The sequence below is a fragment of the Macrobrachium nipponense genome, chromosome 5 (assembly GCF_015104395.2).
Source record: "Macrobrachium nipponense isolate FS-2020 chromosome 5, ASM1510439v2, whole genome shotgun sequence".
NCBI lineage: Eukaryota > Metazoa > Arthropoda > Malacostraca > Decapoda > Palaemonidae > Macrobrachium > Macrobrachium nipponense.
The window spans coordinates 75,034,777-75,056,658 of record NC_061107.1 but is presented as its reverse complement, the minus strand read 5'-3'; the positions used below and the strand labels follow the sequence as shown (position 1 = coordinate 75,056,658).

At 36.8% G+C, this 21,882-nt stretch overlaps 1 protein-coding gene across 2 annotated transcripts in view; it reads left to right on the top strand.

The window, feature by feature from the left end:
• The first annotated feature begins 1,931 nt into the window (after positions 1–1,931).
• The window catches only part of LOC135215410 (unconventional myosin-IXb-like), a 433,647-nt gene continuing 413,696 nt past the window's right edge, over positions 1,932–21,882 (top strand). For both annotated transcript variants that reach the window (XM_064250015.1, XM_064250014.1), the window contains exon 1: positions 1,932–2,611. The gene's annotated coding sequence lies outside the window, so the exon portion shown is untranslated. The remainder of the gene's footprint in view (positions 2,612–21,882) is intronic.

Below are 21,882 nucleotides of genomic sequence, written 5' to 3'. Positions count from 1 at the left end.
CGTGTATGTGGGTCTATTATTTATCTACATTAGAGCACTCTAATGGACATTATTCACGTTGAATAAATTTTATAAACGAACAACGTCTCAATTCGGATTCCTGTGAAAGAAGGAACCCAAGATCTGCCGGCGGAAACAGTCAAATCTTTGTCCTTGTGTCGAAGAAAAAGTGGCTTCGATGTTTTTATTACGTCCATAGACAGTCGTTGACTGCTAGGTCTAGTCACCGTTGTTGATTGCTGTCACCGTCTTCCAAGTCAGCCAGCGTTGCTATTTTCACTGGCTAACCTCTCAGCAACTACAAATGACTCGAGAATCAATCAATTATAGTAATTATTATGATTTAGTCACAATCTGAGTTATTCGAGTTACTATCTAGAGTTCCAAGGTCGCCCGAGCAATGAACCGGTCAAAGCGTAGTCTCATATGCCTTCATATTTTTTGAAATATCCCTGTTGATATATAGTTTCTCAAGTCAGTAATGCTACATGGTGCAATTTAATATATATATTTAGTTAAGGGAGTGTTCAGTGTCTAGTTTCAGATACGAAACGGTTTCACGAGCAATGCTTGAACATGTGTATCAAATATATAAACTTTCACAACTGGTTATTCCAGTGGTTCACGTGTCCAGATCAATTCCAGTGGTTCACGTGTCCAGATCAATTCCAGTGGTTCACGTGTCCAGATCAATGTTAAGTGTAACGCTATTTGCTTTTAAATAGCTCCCTCTCTCTCGGGATGAGCTTTTTGGTACAACCGGAACCATATGTCGTACACCGAATTCACGGTCTAGTTCATGTCTTGCAGAAATGAGAGAGCGAGAGATTCTGAATCAAGAAACGTAATACAAACGGCAGGTTCTTGATGATTTTCCTACTTTCCGTAATTTTTAGTTAAACTATGTTTAGGAAACATTAAATAATAGTAATTAATTCCTTAATTTCTGCCCTAGCTTTACACTCACACACATAGTACGCACACACCTATATATATATATATATATATATATATATATATAGATATATATATATATATTATATATATATTGCATATATAATGGTAACACCCTGTCCCCCTTGTAGTTTAGCTCAAATCAAACGGCTTTTACTCAATCTTTCAACAATGTATCAGCTGTGTGTACAGCCCATTACCTAACCAATGAGACTAAGCGCCTGTATCCTCCGGGATTTGTCTGTGGTCACCTTTCCAAGGACTAAGCAGACCCAGCGTTGCTCAACATCGCTGAACTAAAGACTGGCATCATAAAGAACACGTGTACGCACACACACGGAAAGTGAGACTACTATGTGAGTTATGCAGTAGTACGATGTTCGGTAACTTGAGCAGTAAATGAAGTACCTGAAAAAAAGGACTTTCTCACACGACAAACATTATTATTTGGCCGGCTTTTCCTTGTTCTCTCACGAAACAAGAAAAAAAACAGTCTCATTCTTGAATAATAACGTCTTTGCGTCCGTTACTTTTCCATCTCGCTACCACCTTGTTTGTTGATACCAAAAACGAGTAAATTGGCATAATTTTCCAGCTATCGAATACACCAAAGCAATGATGATAATATAATATATTATTATCATTGCTTTGAGAATAACGGAGAACGAAATACCCCGCCTTAGGTGAGGAGAAAGGGCGTCGGAGGATTGGTGGGTGGGGGAGGAGGAGGGGGAGGAGGAGGAGGAGGTGGAGATTGTCTGTCTGTGGGAGGAAGGGGAGTTATTGGATGGGCACGGCGGGAATGACGGCTGCGACGGTGGGTTTCCTGGGCGGTGGAGGTGGGGGGAGGGAGGGAGGGTACACGCCCACGGGAGACCCACCCTCGCACTATGTGTGTGTGTGTGTGTGTCTGTGTGTATGTGTTTGCGCGTGTGTGTATACCCTCTCGAAACGTGAAATAGTGACAGTGGTTGCTCGCTTCTCCTTGTGTGTGAACGCGTCTCGAGTGCGTTGAAGTTCCCTGGCGCGTGTGATGATGTTACGTGGATTATCACTTCGATATATTTGAAGTTTTCTGCTAACTTCTGTCTTACTGTGTGTCTGAGGGATCGAGTATAATGCGAAATTGAAGTTACCAAGCTGTTGCTAGTGTCATCGATTGATTATACATAATTTTCGTTTAGTGGGTTCATAACTGACGTCGTTTTATGATTACACTTGGTCTGGTTGACATAATTATCGTGATCTTGTCAAAACCATGTTAGGAATAACTAAGGAAAATGTGTTGTGATATAGCGGAAAATATAGAAACAAAATAGCAAAGGAATTGGTTGTTCTGTTTAGAAGTTATAGAAAATTAGAGGAGATATATTAGTAGGCACAGTTTTGTATGATGGTACTAATTGAAAGCTTGTAGAAAATTGAACGAACTATAGTAGGCACAGTTGGCCTGCTAATTGAAAGCTCTAGGTAAACAGGTTGAGCCTACCGTGATTTTACTCCCAAAATATTGCTCTGAGGCTTTTGTAGTGAAGAATATCGAAGGTGTCGATTTCTATAAGGAATAAGTTTTTAAGGAATAAGTTTTAATGTTTTAACATTCGGAGGACTTGCCCATAGCTATGGAACAAGAGGAAAGTACGAGCCTCGCCATGATGTAAGTATAACCCTAATTACAGCTTACGGTCAGTTTATAGACTATTCATTATTGTAGGACTGCCCATTATTGATGTAGTCACCTTGGTATAGAGGATATCACATTCTTTACATATAAAATTATTCGTGATACCTAAGGTTTACGGTAACTTTCTTTATGTGTGGTAATGCAATTAAGGAAGTTTTAAAAACTTGACTCGTGTATAGGCCTAGTAACTCGTGCACTTTCGTATTCTTTATTATTTTTTGTGACTTATAGGCCTAGAAATTTCAAACTGCTACGCATTCCGTCATTGCTTTGAAATATATCGCCAAAATGTATCGTAGACACATTAAATAGGTAAAACTCGAGTTAACTTATACAGTGGCCGTTCATTAAACTTTGTATTTGATTCACTAGTGTTCTTGTACCGTATAAAAATTTCGGTATCATTCGAGAGGTTTGAAACGACAACTATAATAGGCTACTCGATGTACCGTCTATAAGATTGAACTAAGTTACCATAATAGCCTATACCTACATATTAATTGTGTGCGGGCTAAAGTTAGCAAGCATAACATTCGTAAACTGTCGTTGGTCTAGGCAACAGTAAGTATGAGGAACCACATTTAAAATTAATATTGTGGGAAATTTATTGTAATTTCACTTTTGAAATACATAAATACATGTCTGGTCGATATCTTCGATTGCACAGATAATCGGCATAAGTGCTGTTAAAGCATAGCTATATCAAGATCATTGGAACCTGTCTATTCCGAAATGCTTTATTTATTTATTTTTTTTGGCCGCGTTTAGAATATTGGTCTTCAGATGTTTACTTGCATCTTAGGTATGTTCGAAAAGAAAACTAGAAATATTAGCTAATTTGTAACTAATTCTAGCAGTCCGCCTCTTCGTCTTTAAGGTTCAATAAAGGACAGTCTTCTGGAAGTGTAATTCTTGCTACAACCATATTGGGGAATGGAAAATGGTCTCCCGAATTATGTATACTTGAATCGTGGGAATATCGGCTGCTCAAACGTGATGATATTGTTTGTGTGTGTGTATGTTTGTTTTATCAAGCTTGCTGATACGGGTCTTATTTCATAGTATTTTGTTTAGTTTTTTGGTGATGTAAGTCATTTATTTGACTTGTTTATTTAGTATATTTGTTTAGCTGCTATTCCAGTTTTACACTTTAGTCTTTGTAAGTATATTCTTCATATTAAGATACTTTCCATGTATGGATCCTTGGGCTTGTACCATTCCGTTTTCCAAGCAAGATTACAGTATGGCTTGTTGTAAAAATGATGTTTATTTATAGGCTGATGTCACCAGACCTTAGGAATGCTCGGTCTTGTCTGGTGTTGGACTAATCTAGACTGGTACTAAGTGTAAAGTTGCCGTTACACTGCTCATTTCTGTGGCACCCTTCTTTCCTAGTTTGCTCACACGAGCCGGTGCCGACTGAAAAAAAAAGGAAAGAAAAAAAAAAGCGAATTCCCTCTTGTTAGTCATTTTGCAGCGCAAGATTGGCATCATTGTATGTATGGGAAGACTATATAAAAGGGGTGGGGGGTTGGGTGAGGGAGGCTCTCCAACATCTCCCACTAATTGACAGCATTGCAAAGCTAATTAAGCACGAACTTTAGTATGATTAACTAAACGTGATTTACTCAGGAACGAAATTTTCTCGTACTTAGCCTAATGGCATGGTTCTATAGACTCATAGCATGTAGGTTACCTTGGTTTAGGCAAATCAACGGAAAGCTGGCAGCTGTGCATGAACATTACGGTCTAAATTATAACTATATATATATATATATTATATATATATATATATATATATATATGTGTGTGTGTGTGTGTGTGTGTGTGTGTGTGTGTGTGTATGAAATAGATTCTACTGATTATTGGGCATACAGTACTACACCTGATAAAGGCATCAAAATTCTTGCAGACACTTGGGTTGAATCTTTTGTGTTGTAAATAGTCTTTTTTTTTTTTCCTTTATTCAGAGGATGAGCAGTATGATTTTTTCGGAAATAAGTCTAATAATTAGAGCAGTAGGCTTATGTTGCGATTTCAATTTTTCCGCAGGTTTTGCTCTTAAAGTCTAACCTCTGTATTTTAGGACTATCCGATGTTAAAGCCATTATCGTCGTAAAAACGTGAATGAAATGTCGTTTTGCACCAAGAATATTAAAACTATAAACCACATACCGTTAGGTTAATCATGTGTCCGTTGTAATGATTTTGAATTGTATTTCGTTATGAGTACCGGATTCTTCCCGCTCAAAGGTGGAGACTTTGGCTGTAAGATAAACGCGTTGAATGGAGATTTTGATCATCCTTCTCCAATGTAAAATGGAAGCTTAAAAAGTCAACAATTCCTTAATGATGCTTTTTGTATGGTAGCCATGATAGTCAAGAGCCCTCGGATGTACTAGAGGAGTTTTTGTCACATAACGGAAATCGAATGCATAGTCATAGACCCAGTTCGGATGTTCGTAAGGAAAGACCTTGATGGTTTGCCTAACCAGGCGAAACTGGAGCCCGTATTAACCAGGTCTTGACATTTGGAAGGGATAATCATGCTTCCAAATAAAAATAAAAGAAAATAAAAATTAAGGCATTACTTTCCAAAGTCACTTTGCTAGAAACTTCATCAGATATTTGGTTTTGCTGCTATTGTTTAAAGATTTACTTGTTCTTAGTTTATCTGCATTTTTTTGTCTTATGTTTTTATACTAATGGACAGTGCCGTTATGCAAAGGCTGGTTCCAAATCGATGTCACTTATTTATTAAAGGTTGGCAATTTTTACTTACTAGTTAAGTAGGGCCACACTTCTTGGATTGTCATTTGTTGAATATGCAACCGCAGACAATATGACTGACGAATGGCATGTTATGCATTCTATTGATTCCATATTGAAAATTTTATCGACCAGTAAGTTTCAGTATATTTTATTTTCCTTCTATACGTAGTTAGAATATTATTGTGATAAGGATTTTCCTCGCGATTCTTAGTAAATGATTGATGGGCTCCTCTTGTTGTGTATAGGACTAGGGCAGCCGTTGTCTTCGATATATATCCGGTTTTACGCGCACAAGCCACGAGAACTTAACATGTGCACCGGAATGAATTTTAAAGGACAATTGAGAGGGTAGCTCAGTAGCTAATTTTCTGTTTGATACATTTTTATGTCGTTATCCGTCACTATTCTCCCAAGAATGGTCCATAAGCCTACTAACGCTCATTATTCTCTCTCTCTCTATCTCTCTCTCTCTCTCTCCTCTCTCTCTCTACCGATAATACACATCTATAATATATATTATATTATATATATATATATATATATATATATATGTATATATATATATATATATATACTATATATATATAATATATATATATATATATATATTGTACAACTTTCTCCAGTTTAGAAGCTGGTACTTGTAGTATGAGCTTCCTGTCCTTACACTCATGCCCTCAAGATTATCGTGTATTTGTCAATATAAGAATACTTTAGTATATACATACATATCTAATTATTTTTCATTAAATTTGAATAGGACAACACCTAAACCATATTTTAAGAACGTTAACTTCAAATTTCCGCTTACTTTGATACAAGAGTATGTTGTCGACATAGTGTTAACCTAGCAGCTTTGTTCCTTGTATTTAATAAGTTAAGTTTTTTTATATATAGAATGAGACCTCTGTTCTAGACAGTTGAGACTTCACTGAAATTTTAGCAAAGTAATAAAATTTAGAACGATTCGTTGCCTTTTAAGTGTTTTAGGACGTTTCGCGGTTGAAAAATGGCATAGGCTAGCACCCTCACCCCAAAGTCCTTATTTTGCAGCTACCCTACTAAGGCTGCGTCTACACTAAGCGAATCGAAACGATTCAATTCGTGAAGAATCAACACGATTCTTGATTATTCGTCTTGATTCACCACACTCATTTCAATGTAACCATTTACACCAAGCGATTTGAATGGACTCAGTTCGGTTGGTGTACTAAACGGTTACATAGAAATTAGTGTGGCGAATCAAAAAGTCATGAATCTTGTTGATTATTCATGAATTGAATCGATTCGATTCGCTTGGTGTAGACGTAGCCTATAAGGTGATTGTTTAGATTCATGTATAATGAAAGATAGGACGATTTTCCATTCAGATTCTCTCTCTCTCTCTCTCTCTCTCTCTCTCTCTCTCTCTCTCTCTCTCTCTCTCTCTTTGCTCGAAGGTTCAAATCAGGTATGTGTATTGGATATATATATTATAAGCTGAAGCTGAACCTTAAGAATTCTTAAGGAGACACCAAACCTTATAAGATCTTCCTTCCCTCCTATATGTAAATTCCGTTCGCCTTAGTCCTATTTCTTGGCTCCACTGTTGCTAACTCGAAGGTAGTGCTCTCAGGCAAGCGTGATGTGTTCATAACATGAGAAGTGTACGGTTCGAAAGTAAGGCCGTGTCGTTATTCAAGAGTTTTGTTCACCTTTGACATACAGGTAACGAAAGTACGCTCGTTAGCATGCTTGTTATAACAGAACCACTCGTGCATAAAAACCTTCGTGTCTATGTGTAGGCCTAGTACTATATGTATATATAGGCCTATGTATGTATATATGGTCAAACAAATACACACGCAAACTGGCGTATACCTATATGTGTGTTATGTACGCCTCTATGTATATATAGGCTTATGTAGTATATATGTGGTCGAACCAATGCACACATACTGACGTGTATGCATATATGTTATGTAGGGTTATGTAGGCCTATAAGTATATATAGGCCTATGTATATAGGTATACGTATATGGTCAAACCAACACACATACTGACGTGTATGCATATATATATGTTATAACTTATATCCTCTTGCGGTGGCGGGGTGGGCTATGGCTTCACTGTCGTCCTGGATTTGAAGGTGTCGATGGTTCGTGCCCGTCAGCCGGCAAATTTATTATCGCCTAAAAAAATTCCTCTTCGGTTAAGCATATATGAAAATATATTAATTCCGTGGTAGAGCGAAGTAGATATTAAAGGACATTTGTAGCTCGATATATGTATATGAATCACAGTAATGTGATATGACTTATATAATGGCTACGTGCGGACAAAAGCACTACAACGCTACCGAGGACGAGTGGGTTTGCTGCAGTCTCCAAAACTGCGAATACCTGAGTGCGACAGGTATTTGAGGTGGGAGGCGGCATAAACGTATATCCTCTTGCGGTGGCGGGGTGGGCTAAGGCTTCACTGTCGTCCTGGATTTGAAGGTGTCGGTGGTTCATGCCTGTCAGCCGGCAAATCTATTGTCGCCTAAAAAATTCCCCGCTCGGTCAAACATATATGAAAATATGTTAATTCCGAGGTAAAGAGAATTAGATATTAAAGGACATTTGTAGCTGGATATATATACATGTTATGTATGCCTATAAGTATATATAGGCCTATGTATATATACGTATATAGTCGAACCAACACACACACTGACGTGTATAATAGGCCTATATGTATTTATAGGCTTATGTATTTGTACACACGCACACACATATACTAGCGGAACAGCAACACTTTCTTTCTGAGATGAGGACAGGAAATCATAAGTTGATAACGATATAACTAATAAAGTTTATTCTTCACGTTTTGCGATAGCTTATCGCAGCATCAGAGGTTCTGCAATAGAAAATTACCTCCGAACTTTCTCCTATTTTATTTCCAGTATGTTTTTAGACTGTTCACCACAAGTTGGGATCTTTTTACTTTTTAGTGTCTTTTATTTGTTAAAAGCTTTTTGTTTATTGTGCCTTTTATTGGTTTAAAGTGTTATTAAGTGTTTTAAAAGTAAACTTTTAACGCTCTCAGGTTGTATTTAAATGTGTTTTACTTTTTATGATTATTCTGGGAATTTATCACTGTTTTTTTTATTGTATAGCTTTTATTGCATAGCTAAGAATTAATAGTGTTAATTTTCTATCGTCGAACCCTTGATGATGCGATAAGGTATCGTGGAACTTTGGCAATTAACTGAATTATTGTTATCAGCTTATTATTCTCTGCCCTTATCTGATGAAGAATGTAGTGATGATATATAAATATATATATATATATATAATATACATATATATATTATAGATATAGATATATAAATAGATAGATAGATAGATAGATAGATAGATAGATATATAGAAGATAGATATATAGATATATAGTTATATATCTATCTATCTATCTATCTATCTATATATCTATATCTATATATATATATATATATATATATATATATATATATATATTATATATATATATACATACATCATACATACATACATACATACATACAGAGAGAGAGAGAGATGAACCTATGTAAGTATTTATGCATTTTACCTAAATTTTTAAACCTCTGGTAAAGTGGACTTTCTTTCACCAAGCTACATTCACTTCTTATCTTCCACTGAAATTAATACAGCCTCATGTTAAGCTGAATAAATCCCTGAAAATACGAGTGATACCAATAATAATAACTAAAAAAAAAAGGTGTATTTTGCAGACTGAGAAGTTTTTTGTTTTTCACCGGTAGTTTGATATTGAATTCAATAGCTTGCAGCTCGGCTCTTGCGTCAGAGAGAATCCAGTGTGCTGAGGTTTCGGCTTTTATTGGCAATGAAAATTGCAATGAGAACTCTTGTCAAAAGTAGGTTCAAACCTAGCTGAAGTTTTCATTGTTTTGCGAAAACTCTGTAACTATAAATTATGAGACCCAGAGAAAATTTTTACCTATCAAAATCTACTGGCACATTTATTATAAAATAAGTTACCTTCATTATCCTAAGATAATGAAGGTTTTTTGACTTCATTGTTTATCCTAGATAAATTCACAGTTGCAGCCCCAAATTTCATAATGATTTACTTTTGATATGAAGTTTGTATATGAACACTTTTTTGACAGGGTGAAGAGGTGTGGTCATATCACGAGCGTTCAGCATGTCTTGATCTGATATAAAAGTAGGTACTCGTCATTACCACAAAAATAAAATATATGCGATCACTTTTTCAGCCAATTTGGGTTCTGGAGCACAGTTAGGCCTAACTGTTTTCATATGCTAAAGGTTTTCAATAGATTTCACTTAAGTGCATTATTTTATTGCGCAGTTTATTGAAGTAATAGCTTAAACTTCAGGTTTGGTTCCAATATTTAATCTGTCCGAGTTACAATGATTCATTTGAAGGAATAAATGGCTTCTGAGTTCGGGGATTATATAGAAAGCAAATCTAAGGAGGACTTCGATCATACCAAAGACCTTTTTGAAATCATTTTCCGTCTATTGGGAGTTCTTATCTTATTAAAGATGGTATACAATATTTTTCAGTTTTAACAGTATAACAAGCAGAATATGATCGAATTTGGCATAAATCTGTTAGGATTCCTTTGTGGACATCATTATAAACAGCCTAATAATAATATAATAGTAATAATACATTTTATTGTCAGCTCAAGTCCATATACATAGAACATACAAAGTACAGGCAGTAACATACACAATCTAGATACATGAGATAACATGATAAAATAATGAATAATAGCAAATATGCACACAGTTGCTGAAGTAGTAATAAAGATAGTAATCATAATATTGGTGATAAGGGTAATAATATTGGTAGCATTATGATTGCTATCTTTATTACTATACTTCAGGAACTGTGACACTAACGTCGTGAAGGCAAGTTAATCAGGAAAATCTCTAGAAAACGTTTGTCGTGTAATAGACTAATGGGGAATTGAGTTAACTGGAGATCGTAACCCCATGGCCCAATTATCCTTTCAGCGAAGCGAAACTGCCTCCTGGTTTATAGTATAATTTGATAGTTTATATACATTCACGTAGGGGCAAGGGGGGCGCCACTCCCCCCCCCCTCTCCATTGAAATCCTGTAAAAAAAATCTTCCATTTGACAATATATTCTTTCAGTTTATGTAAATTAAAGGTTTCAATATATGTTGTCTGATATTTGTATACAGCATATAACTGCGTTCTTCTTCCCAGAAATATTTGAATACAGTTGATGAACAGTATATGGAACAATTTAGAAAAAAGTCAATGTAACTTTTATTATTTTTTTTTATCGCATCTTGTTTCACTTAAATGACTGGCATCGCAATTCGACTGCATATAATATATATGTATATATAATATATATATATATATACACACACATATATATATATATATATATATATATATATATATATATATATATATATATAAATGGTTTTCAAATTCCTCAATAGGTAATTCTTGGAAAATGTGTGCTCATTGACACCGGTGGTTTCACAGGTTAATAAGGCTGCCGGATTATGAATGTTAGATTTTTTTGTTTGGTTGTTTGTTTATAACTGATCTCTGCTTTCTGAATGTCCTATTTTCTTTTATAACGTCTTTCAAGTGAACATCATATTTCTTGGAAGCTTGAATATCTTTCAAAAAGAGTAATGTCAGTTTTCATCATTCCAAGAAGTTTAATGTAAAGTTTCCATTATTCCAAGAGGGGCAAATGTCACTTTTCTGTCTTCTGATGGTACCTTCTTGTGTTTTAGCCTAAAACTGTATATAACCCACGTATAGTTCGAGCTTTTCCTGCGTTCAGTGCATGTCTCCGCATTGCCGGGTAGCCAAGGGCACGCATAGCAGGAATGCACATGTGACAACACACCCCCCAAACTTATGCATATTTATTGGTTAGATTCTCCGCATCAGCTGTTTCTGAGGCATTGCCGGGTAGCCAAGGGCACGCATAGCAGGAATGCACATGTGATAACACACCCCCAAACTTATGCATATCATGGGTTAGATAGACCGCAAGGCACGTAATGAGTAAAACCGTCGCAAAAACAGAATTATGAGGAAAACTGTCGTCAAAACAGAAATATTCGTGAGAATAAGAAAAACGAGGGAATGCGCAGAAGGGGGAAACCATCTCCCGAGTAGGAGCACCGTTTTTTTACTCTTTCTTTTAGCCTAAGGACGGCCGCGTCCTTGGTGTGTTTCTTCGCAGACACTGACGCAAGGGGAGCACTCGGAGGGATCCCGAGAAGGCTGAGGAGGCCGAAGGAATTAAACCTTTCGCCTGTTTCCAGTCGCCCGTGGCTACCGTGGGCGGGGACGCCGCCGCTGTGCCCCTTGGGCGGCGGGGGCTGGGGCATCACAAATCTATCTACATGTCGGTTTCTGACCACATACAGCGCCTTCGTCGGGGAGCCTTGTCGACGGGGAAATTGTACGCGGTTGCATTTGTTAAAGATTGCAAGGAATCTTTATTTTTTTTAATATATACATCTTTATTCATTCATAATTTCGGTAGAGAGCATTTTTAAAAAATCACACGTCATCAGATGATTAAAGGTAGCAACACTATGGGATTTTTTAAATATATACATCTTTATTCATCCATTGTTTCGGTAGATTGCATTTTAAAAAATTACATTTCATCAGATGATTAGAGGCAGCAACACTAAAAGCCCTCCTGAAGGTCAATTTTCAAATAGTCGTTGAAACTGAAATGAGAAAAACTGAAGGCAAAGAAGTAGAAGTTGAAACTACATTGCGTAAAAGTAAATATTAACATTTTTCTTCGTCTAGAGAAAATTCACCTCGTTGGTGGCAGCAGCAGCAGCAGTAGTAGCAGTAGGCTGCGGAATTATGCAGAGGAATCTTGGTAATGATATAGCGAGAAAAAATGCGAAAAAAGATAAAAAAAAAAAAAAAAAAACCTTAAGGGAAGGAAAAGTCGTGCCAGAGAGGCGGGACCAAGGACGAGTAAGCGATGCTGTGCATAGTGTGGTTACAGGGAAGCTGGAAATAGGTAACAGTAAAAAGACTTATCAGATACGGATATCGCATGTTCAAGACGTGTACCCAGGTTTTTCGGAGCCGGGGTTTTTTGGTGGGGAGGGGCGGGAGGGGTGGGGGATTAAGGGAACTGGATAGTTAGGGTGCGCGCATTAAAGATGCCTTGTGTGTTAGAGGCCAGTTGCTTTCATAGGAGAGCTTTCAATTGTCGCTGGTTGCTATTTGTCAAAATATTAATTTTTTGTTTGTGGGAATTTGTTTTTTGTATTGATTAAGCATGTAATTGACTTGACTTTTCCTTTAAAATTTGTATAGTTTTTGGTTTTGTATTTTTCCTCTTGGGTACCTGCCAAGTTTATTATCACTTATTTCAAGATTTCTAGGATATTCTACAGGTAGACTGAAATATAGAATTATACATATACATATACATACATATATATATATATATATATATATATATATATATATATATATATATATATATATATATTTAAATGGATTGTTCTGTCACAAAGTCGAAAGCATCGTTCTTCGGTCCGGGTTAGCTGGCATAGTACTTGGAATTAACAGTATGTGAGTTTTTAGCTTTGTAATGTTAACTCTGTTTCATTAATTAGGATGGATAATCTTTCTATTTGTGTGCATAGGTAATCTGGGAGAAGAAGGGTTCAGAGATGGATCAAGAAATCTATTTTTTTTGGGGGGGCCACTTAGATTATCTATATATATGTATGATTATATATTATATAGTATATATTATATATATATATATATATAATATGTATATATATTAACATGTAACAGTACATATAAATCAATATTTATATATGTACGCACACATATAGTTGTTGTTGTTGTTTTTGTTGCTGTCCAGTTGTTATTGTTGAAATAATCATGAACAAAACAAATTTTGGCTACTAATAAGGATTTATTGAAAGAAAACAATGTTCTGTTATTCATATCCATGATGTTGGGGGCTCGTGACAAGGTGCCGCGCCCCCTTTAAATCTGCCACCGGAAGGGGTCCTTCTTGATGAGTCTTTTGAACGAGGTTTATCATGGCTACAAAAGAGAGCGTAGGAAGGTTCATTCTGTAGTGGAGAGGTCGAAAGAACTTGCTTGATCAAAGTGGCTATCACTGGGGATGCTAATCAAAGTGGCTATCACTGGGGATGCTAATCTTGCTACAATGAGAGAGAGAGAGAGAGAGAGAGAGAGAGAGAGAGAGAGAGAGAGAGAGAGAACAAATCAAGACTTCTAACCCTCATTATGAGGACTGATTCTGAATAAATATGACTTGAGTTCGGAGTTTCCTTCCCTGCACTGTCAATTTTTTTTAAGCCCTATGAAAATGAATTTTTTTTTTTATGTAAATCTTTTGCCTTTTTTGGGATCGCATCCTCTTTTATTTATTTTTTTCCTTCCACGTTTCCTGCTTATTTATTTTTTCTTTCACGTTTCCCTCTTCTTATTTATTTATTTTTTCCTTTCACGTTTCCCTCTGATTTATTTTTTTCCTTTCGCGTTTCCCTCTTATTTATTTATTTTATCTTTTCACGTTTTCCTCTGTGTTTGGCTGCTGATTCGAGGGATAACGCTCCTCTCTATGGAGACAAGGAGATCTGGAAAGTGTGGCTAGATTGGAGAGAATTTTGCCACAAGAAAAGGTTCATAGTATACTGGGAGAGCGTGTGTGTGTGTGTGTGTGTGTGTGTGTGTGTGTGTGTGTGTACAGGAGAGAGATGAATGGAGCTGCTAATGATTCTTTTATTTGGTCACATGAGAAGAAGGCTGGTGTTGTGGATGCTCTGAAATGAGGCTCATTTTCTAATCGTCCTGACTATATTAGATGAAAATATTAATTTGTCCTTGACCATTGTCTCGATTATTGTCCAGGGGCATTCTTTATTATGGGTAAAAGATTAATACAAGAAAAAATTTAATTATATATATATATATATATATATATTATATAATATATATATATATATGGTGTGTGTGTGTGTGTGTGTGTGTGTGTGTGTTTTGTGTCCTGTGAGAGAGAGGAGAGAGATAGAGAGAGAAAGAGAAGAGAGAGAGAGAGAGAGTGAGTGAGTGAGCGGAAGCACCGACTGAGGGAGGTGTCTCTTCGGCAGGTGGCTGCCCCATTGGACGCCTTGGGGTCATAAAAGGCGACCCTTGCGCCCTCGCACTCACCGCTCCCCCCCCCCCCCCCCACCCCCTCCCCACCCACCATTTACGACCCAGCCCTATCATACTCCATCGCCCATTACCTTCCTCCTCCTCCTCCCCCCTACGACCGACACACGAACTCCGCGCCGCAGATCTTTCACATGCGCGCTTGCACGCACGCACGCGCAGTTGGTTGAGATTTTGGCGTCTTCGGGCGCTGATGACTTGGCCACGACTGTAGTAACCTATGCTTTCTGGCGAGCTTCATGAAAGTTTGTCTTTTGTAATACTGGGCGCATAAACAGTTCCCATCATTTGTTTTATAAATCTCAATGCATTTTTTTCTCTCATATTATCACTGTTATTACCAGTATTATGACTACTATCTTTTATACTACCTCAGGTATTGTGTGGATAGTGCCGTTTATTTCATTTTTTTTGTCTCGTATATATAGATTGTGTATGTTACTGTCTATATTTTGTGTATTCCATGTATTTGCCTTGAGCTGAAATAAAGGATATTATTATTATTATTATTATTATTATTATTATTATTATTATATTATTATTATTATTATTATTATTATTATTATTATTATTATTATTATTATTAAATCCTCATAGTAGCACGAGTCTTCAAATGGAGAAACAAATCCACAGTTATGTAAATAAACGTGTATTTAAATTTAAAAACAGCAAGGATAGCTGTCCTTGCTGTTTTTAAATTTAAATATATGTACATTTACATAACTGTGGATTTGTCCTTTCATCCATTATTATTATTATTATTATTATTATTATTATTATTATTATTATTATTATTATTATTATTACTACGCATAAATAACTTTGCGATAGGTTTCAAAGCAAAAAAATTTTTATAATCTTTGCTGAGAAATACGTATTTTGTCCTGATAACCAGGCGTTTTTTTCCACGTGATTTTATTATATATCCTTTCATAAGCCACATTAACTTTGCAATAGGTTTGAAAGCAAGAAAATCATTTTAATCTTTGCTGGGAAATGCGTATTTTCTCGTGATATCCAAGCATTTTGTGTACATGATTTTATTATCGCTCTCATAAGCGGCATTAAATACGAATGAAAGCATTTGGCCTTAATCATACGATTTCCAAATTTAGCTTCTCGGCCTTTGTGGATTTTCCTCCGTGAGATTATTTGTTATTGCAGCGTCAGGTGAGTAGAATCTAATTTTTAAACGGCGTGTGAACTCGATGAGATGACCCTTTTACGAACAGACGAGTAATGGCCAACGAAATAAAAAAAGGAAAAAAGGTTCACGTCTGCCTGGTGCGAGTTAAAGATCCCATCTCTTCGGCTCCTGTGATAGCGACCTCACCGGAAATTGTCCGAGCTGAGGGGTAAGGTAGCAATTAGTAGGACCTTTGTCGAAAAAAAAGGAAAATAAAAAACCTGACTGTTTTTTTTTTAAGAACGGGGATCTCCGATGGAGTTGGCAGTAATGTCTTTATTTTTAAATGTGGAGTCATCAATATCAATCTCATAAGCGCCAGGTATGATAATATATTGCATACGTGGGATCGTCACTATTTTTTCCCTTTGACTTCTTCGGAGGAGTTGGATTCACTGTAAGCATTTGTGTTGGGGGTGACAATTCATTTCGTATAAAATGATAGCCTAGCACTTTACCAGATATATATTATTTTTTTATTTTTATTTTTTCAATATGTTTGTTATTTAATTTTGTGCCACAGGAGAGAGAGAGAGAGAGAGAGAGAGAGAGAGAGAGAGAGAGAGAGAGAGAGAGAGATAGAAAACGTTTCTTGAAGCCGCCTTACATTTATTTTTGCACGATCAGAAGGCAAAAGGTCAAAATGATGGGTTGAGGTTAGAGAAAATAAATTTTTTTTAGACTTCCAAATAAAAAGTTGTCCAAAATAAAGGTATGGTAATAGTGACATGAAATTATTCCCACCCTGCAAAACCAAGATAAATTTTGTGAATTTTGCTAACTTTATATCTAATGCGCACAACATAAGTGCTTGAATAAAACGCTTTTGCAGGAAGAGATCCGACGAGTTTCCTCTTATGCAGTTAAGAAGCTATTGAACAAAACGCCCGGAAGTCAAGGAACTGTTATTGTAAGCTTGCTTGGGTGTTTAGACTTGGAGGAGAATGAAAGAAATTGAATGAGGGGTGCAGGTGTAAGAGGAGTGGAAGTTAATTGAAACGAATGAATTGTTTTTATTCCACAGCAACTTTGAGTGCCTGCGTTGCTCATGGAGGAAAATGTTGAACACATTTAATATAACAAAAATCCCCGACCATTGTAGTATTGTTGTGTTATTTTGTAGACTTGATCACGTAGTATATAAAAAAAAATCTATTCTTACTCTCTTTGAAACATAACCCTAGGCCTTTTATTTTTTTTTTTAGAAAACAAATAAGGAAGTGGGCGATAACTGCTTACATCCGAAGTTTCTCATCCAAATTGACTTTCCTTTCTCTCTGCATTAGTCAAACGATGATGAGACAAGCGAATGTGCCCAGAAGAGTTTATTTTCTTTTTTTTTTTAACCATTTGAGGTTCTCTTGAAGCCCGGGGCACGGGTAGGGGTATGGACGACAAAAGGTCACGACCCGCCTCTAGTTCTGGGTCCTAATGACACAATTATAGAGAGTTCGTGAGAGGACCCTGATGCCAAGTCGAGTCATTGGTTGGTGTTTGTTTGAACATGAGCCGCCAATCAGATAGATGGCTTTCTCGAGTGACAGTACTCCTTCAGTTTATCGGTTTTTGCTTTCACTTCGTTGTAATCTTTCGAGTAGACTTCTTTTGATTCAACCCTTTTTTTTATGTGTCTTTGTGTGCTTTTCTTAAGCATTGCCATTTTAAAGCTCGTCCCAGTAATGAGTAATTTTGTTTATGAATGCATGGTAGTTACCATGAATTTTTGAAATGTTATTTGCTATTTTATTTTGTAAATGCCTGATAATGGCGAAAGCGCTTCGTAATCACATTCTGCCTATCAGTTTCCTGTGGTATTCGATTATATATATATATATATATATATATATATATATATATATATTATATATATATATATATATATATATATATATATATATATATATATATATATATATATAGTATAGTGTGTGGTGCCTAGGGACCAAAATTAGTCAACATAGAGAATACTACTCACTAGAAGAGAGAGAGAGAGAGAGAGAGGACGAAGGCGAGAACGAGAGAGAGAGAAGAGAGAGGAGAGAAGAGAGAGAGAAAACGATTGAATTGCCTTCCAGCATCGTTTGACCTTGCTATGATTACAGTATATTTACAAATCAGTCATCAGGAAAGTACTTATTTACTAATGCTTCAAGTACAGTCGATAAACAGAACTAAGGTTTTCCTATAACTTAGTATTAGCGACAGGCCATTGTTTATTTAATGCTAGATTTTTTTGCGTACTCGGGGTGTAAGCTTATAAACTACTTTTGATGTTGTTGTTGTTGTTGTTCTTGAGTTGTTGTTTTCTTGTTTGGGGCGGGGGGGGTGGGGGGATGGTGGGGGGGGGGTGGGCGGGTGTAGGAAAGCCTTAAAAGGTCTGAAAAGGGTGTTTTGCGTTGAGTTAAAGGTACAGGAATTTTAACTTTCTCTCTCTCTCTCTCTCTCTTCTCTCTCTCTCTCTCTCTCTCTCTCTCTCTCTCTCTCTCTCTCTCTCTCTCTGTGAGTGAGTGTATGTGCGTAAGTACTAGCAAGAGAGGAAGCGTCTATCACGTTAACCGAAGAGAGTGAAGGTGATGGGGTCATGAGTACTACATCCAGAGGTGAACGCCTATAAGATCGGGTCGTAAGTCTCCGACGTTTATCGTACAGACAAACTTCGCGGAGATAAATGATCTTCGTCCGTTTGATAGAAGCTGCTGCTTCTTCTTCCTCCTTTGATGATGATGAATGGGAATCTCTCATCGTCATATAACGGGGCTTTGTGTGCTTGGCTCTGCGCATGCGTGTGCTGAAGATGGGGGTTGGTGGGGCGAGATTTTCTTTTTATTACGTTCCCATTGTTTTTGTTAGCTTTCTTAGTTCATTGTTATTTACTGAAGCGCGTTTTAATGGTGAGCCTTTCCTGCGCTGTGTTCTGAAGCATTCTTTTGCGAACTGCAGTACTACTTAGAGGGTTTCTAATTCTCAAGTCGTAAGTTTTACTTGAATTTCTTTAAAGGGAGATTAATTTTAGGGAACATCTACCATTCCTTACCATGTTCATTTTCAGTAATGAGTGTTATTTTGAGTTTACGTAATTAACCTTTGATCTGATCATTATTTGGAGTTTTAGAATGTGGCGTCTTCCGCATCTAATTATTATCATTACCGTATAATTATTATAATTATTAACCTTTGCCTTGTCTATATGATTAAGATTCTTGTATTCGTAGATGCAACCTTTGTTTTTCGACCTACCCTTGATCATATTGGAATGTCGTAAGTCCCTCAATGACCTTGTATTGCTTGATTTCAAAACGAGTGACTTAGTGGCCTTGACCTGTTTTTAAAGTTACATACTTGTTTCGATTCGTATGTTGCTCGTATGAGCTGGACACTAACATTGATTTTGAAATTGAGGAACACGTACGCGAATATTACCCACTTTCTGCAATAGTACAGACTTCTTCATAAGTTTCGCTTGCCTGGTCTTTCAGATAATTTCTTTCTATGGTTTTCACGGCTTAAAGTCGCCTCTTGCAGATTGTGCTCTTTTGTGTAGTACCAGTTAGCAGCCTCAAAACTTATTGTATCCGTTTGCCACGCCTTATTTCAAAAGCAGGGTTGGTGATTTTTCAAATTTAAAAAAAATATATATATATAGAAATAAAAAAATCAGTGATTTATTTGATTTTTTTTATTTATTTGAACTTTTAATTTATTTTTTTTATTTGTTGGGTTTTTTCATTCCTTTTTTTCCTCAAAATGTATTTTGTGACAGAATTACTATTGATTTATCTTTTAGGTTTTCAGTTCTGGCCTAAAGTACGTACTTGCAATTGTTTTTTATATAAAAATAAAGTATTTTTTATTAACCTCCAACCCATATTTTTCAAAATATTTGCTTTCAAATGAAAAAATAAAAAAAATTTTAAAATCATGATTTTTCTAAAATGAAAAAAATCAATGATTTCATCACTTGATTGAATCAGTTTGATTTAATCATTACCAACCCTGATCAAAAGTATTGCCATTCAATCTTGCAGAGTTCTCTGAGGATCATTGTGAGTTCTTTAGGCCATGAGGACATGTGCAAGCTAGTACAGTAAATAGAATTGCCTAGGATAAGGAATTGGGCTTAGCAGTGTCACCTAATTTCTCCAATATAACTTTTGTTTATGGAAAGAACGAATGAATTTTTTTTTCTAATAATATGTTGTTTGCGGACATTTTGTATAGAATTTTTTATAACTTTTCTTGGTAATATCTCATAGCTCTGATTAAAACCGACAAATCTCTCATAATTTTGTTGGTGACCGTGCATTATCCTAGAACTTTGTTGATTACATATATAATACTGTAGTTAGCTATAGAATTATAGAATTACAGTTGGCCGGAAAGGTTGAACAGAGTTGAAACACCTCAGTGGCATCGTCGATAAAGTGTTGGCGTGCCACCTCGGTGGCCGCAAGTTCGATTCTCGGGCATACCATTGTGGAGCGAGAGATGTGTATTTCTGGTGATAGAAATTCACTCTCGACGTGGTTCGGAAGTCACGTAAAGCCGTTGGTCCCGTTGATTCCATACAACCAGTGGTTTCCATGCAACCAGTGGTTGTGGTGGGATAACAAACTCTTTCGCAAAATAACAATGAATTCCGGTGTTCAAGTTCGATTTATCAATGACCCTCATTTCGCTTGGTTCCTAAAATTTTCCTCGACACAATGCCGTTCATCATTGTAAATTTATAAATGATTTTAGAAGTAAAATTGCTGCAACTGTTACTGTAATCACTGTTGTTCTTAGTAGCTAATAGTAAAAGCTGCGAGGGAATTGCAGTGCCTTTGTTATTATTGCGTTTATTATGTTATATTTTAGTTTTTGTTTTGTTTTTGTTATCTTGGAGTCTTTACAGAGCCTTTTAATTTGCTCATTCTTTATCCTCATGAAAAAATAGCGATGAAAAAAAAAAAAAATCTTGGTTTAACCAGACCACTGAGCTAATTAACAGCTCTCCTAGGGCGGGCCCGAAGGATTAGACATTTTGACGTGGGTAGGAACCAATTGGTCGCCTAGCAACGGGACCTACAGCTTTTTGTGGATGAAATACTCAACTGGCGCCGTCCTTCTTGAGCAAACTTTGTACATTCCAAGAATATCGAAGTACGTCAGGTATGTACGCAATCATATCCGTATTTAACCTACTGCAAGTGCAAAGTATCGCATTGCGAAAACTATGTTTTGAGTTTTGCACCGAAAGGTATATTAAGTGTGAACAGTATCTCCCGGTATCGCGCTAGGCAACTAATCCGGTGGCCCGCAGTTCGATTCTCGGCTCGGCCAACGCGGAATCAGAGGAATTTATTTCTGGTGATAGAAATTCATGTCTCGATATAATGTGGTTCGGATCCTACAATAAGCTGTAGCTCCCGATGCTAGGTGACCAAATGGTTCCTAGACACGTCAAAATATCTAATCCTTCGAGAGCCAGCCCTAAGAGAGAGAGCTGTTAATCAGCTCAGTGGTCTGGTTAAACTAAGATATACTTAACTTTATCGCCCGGTCAGCCAGCAAGTAATCAGTATCAGTAACTCTGTTAGGAGGAGTACCAACTCGTTTGATGGGAACGAGAAACAGACAGAGGTTTCGAAGTTGGGAGTCGAAGTTCTGTGTATGTAATTTCCAACGAAGGCGTGGGAACTGCGACAGCCTTTTAGCAGGGCTGATAAAGGATACGGGAGAGAGAGAGAGAGAGAGAGAGAGAGAGAGAGAGAGAGAGAGAGAGAGAGGGACTGACGCGGTTTTGATGGGAGAGGGGAAGGTCGAGGGTAAGCAAAGGTATACTGAGACTCAAGAGGTCACGAGGTCAGAGGGAATTAGCAGGAATGGGAAGGGGTAGGGTCAACATATCCGCCTCCTCCTCCTCCTCCTCCCCTCCTCCTCCTCCTCCTCCTCCTCCCATTCACAATATACACTGTGGCAAATCCGAAAGACGTATTAAGCCTTAGGTTAAGGCTTTCATGTTGGTGTGAAATATGCCTAAATGAAGGTTTT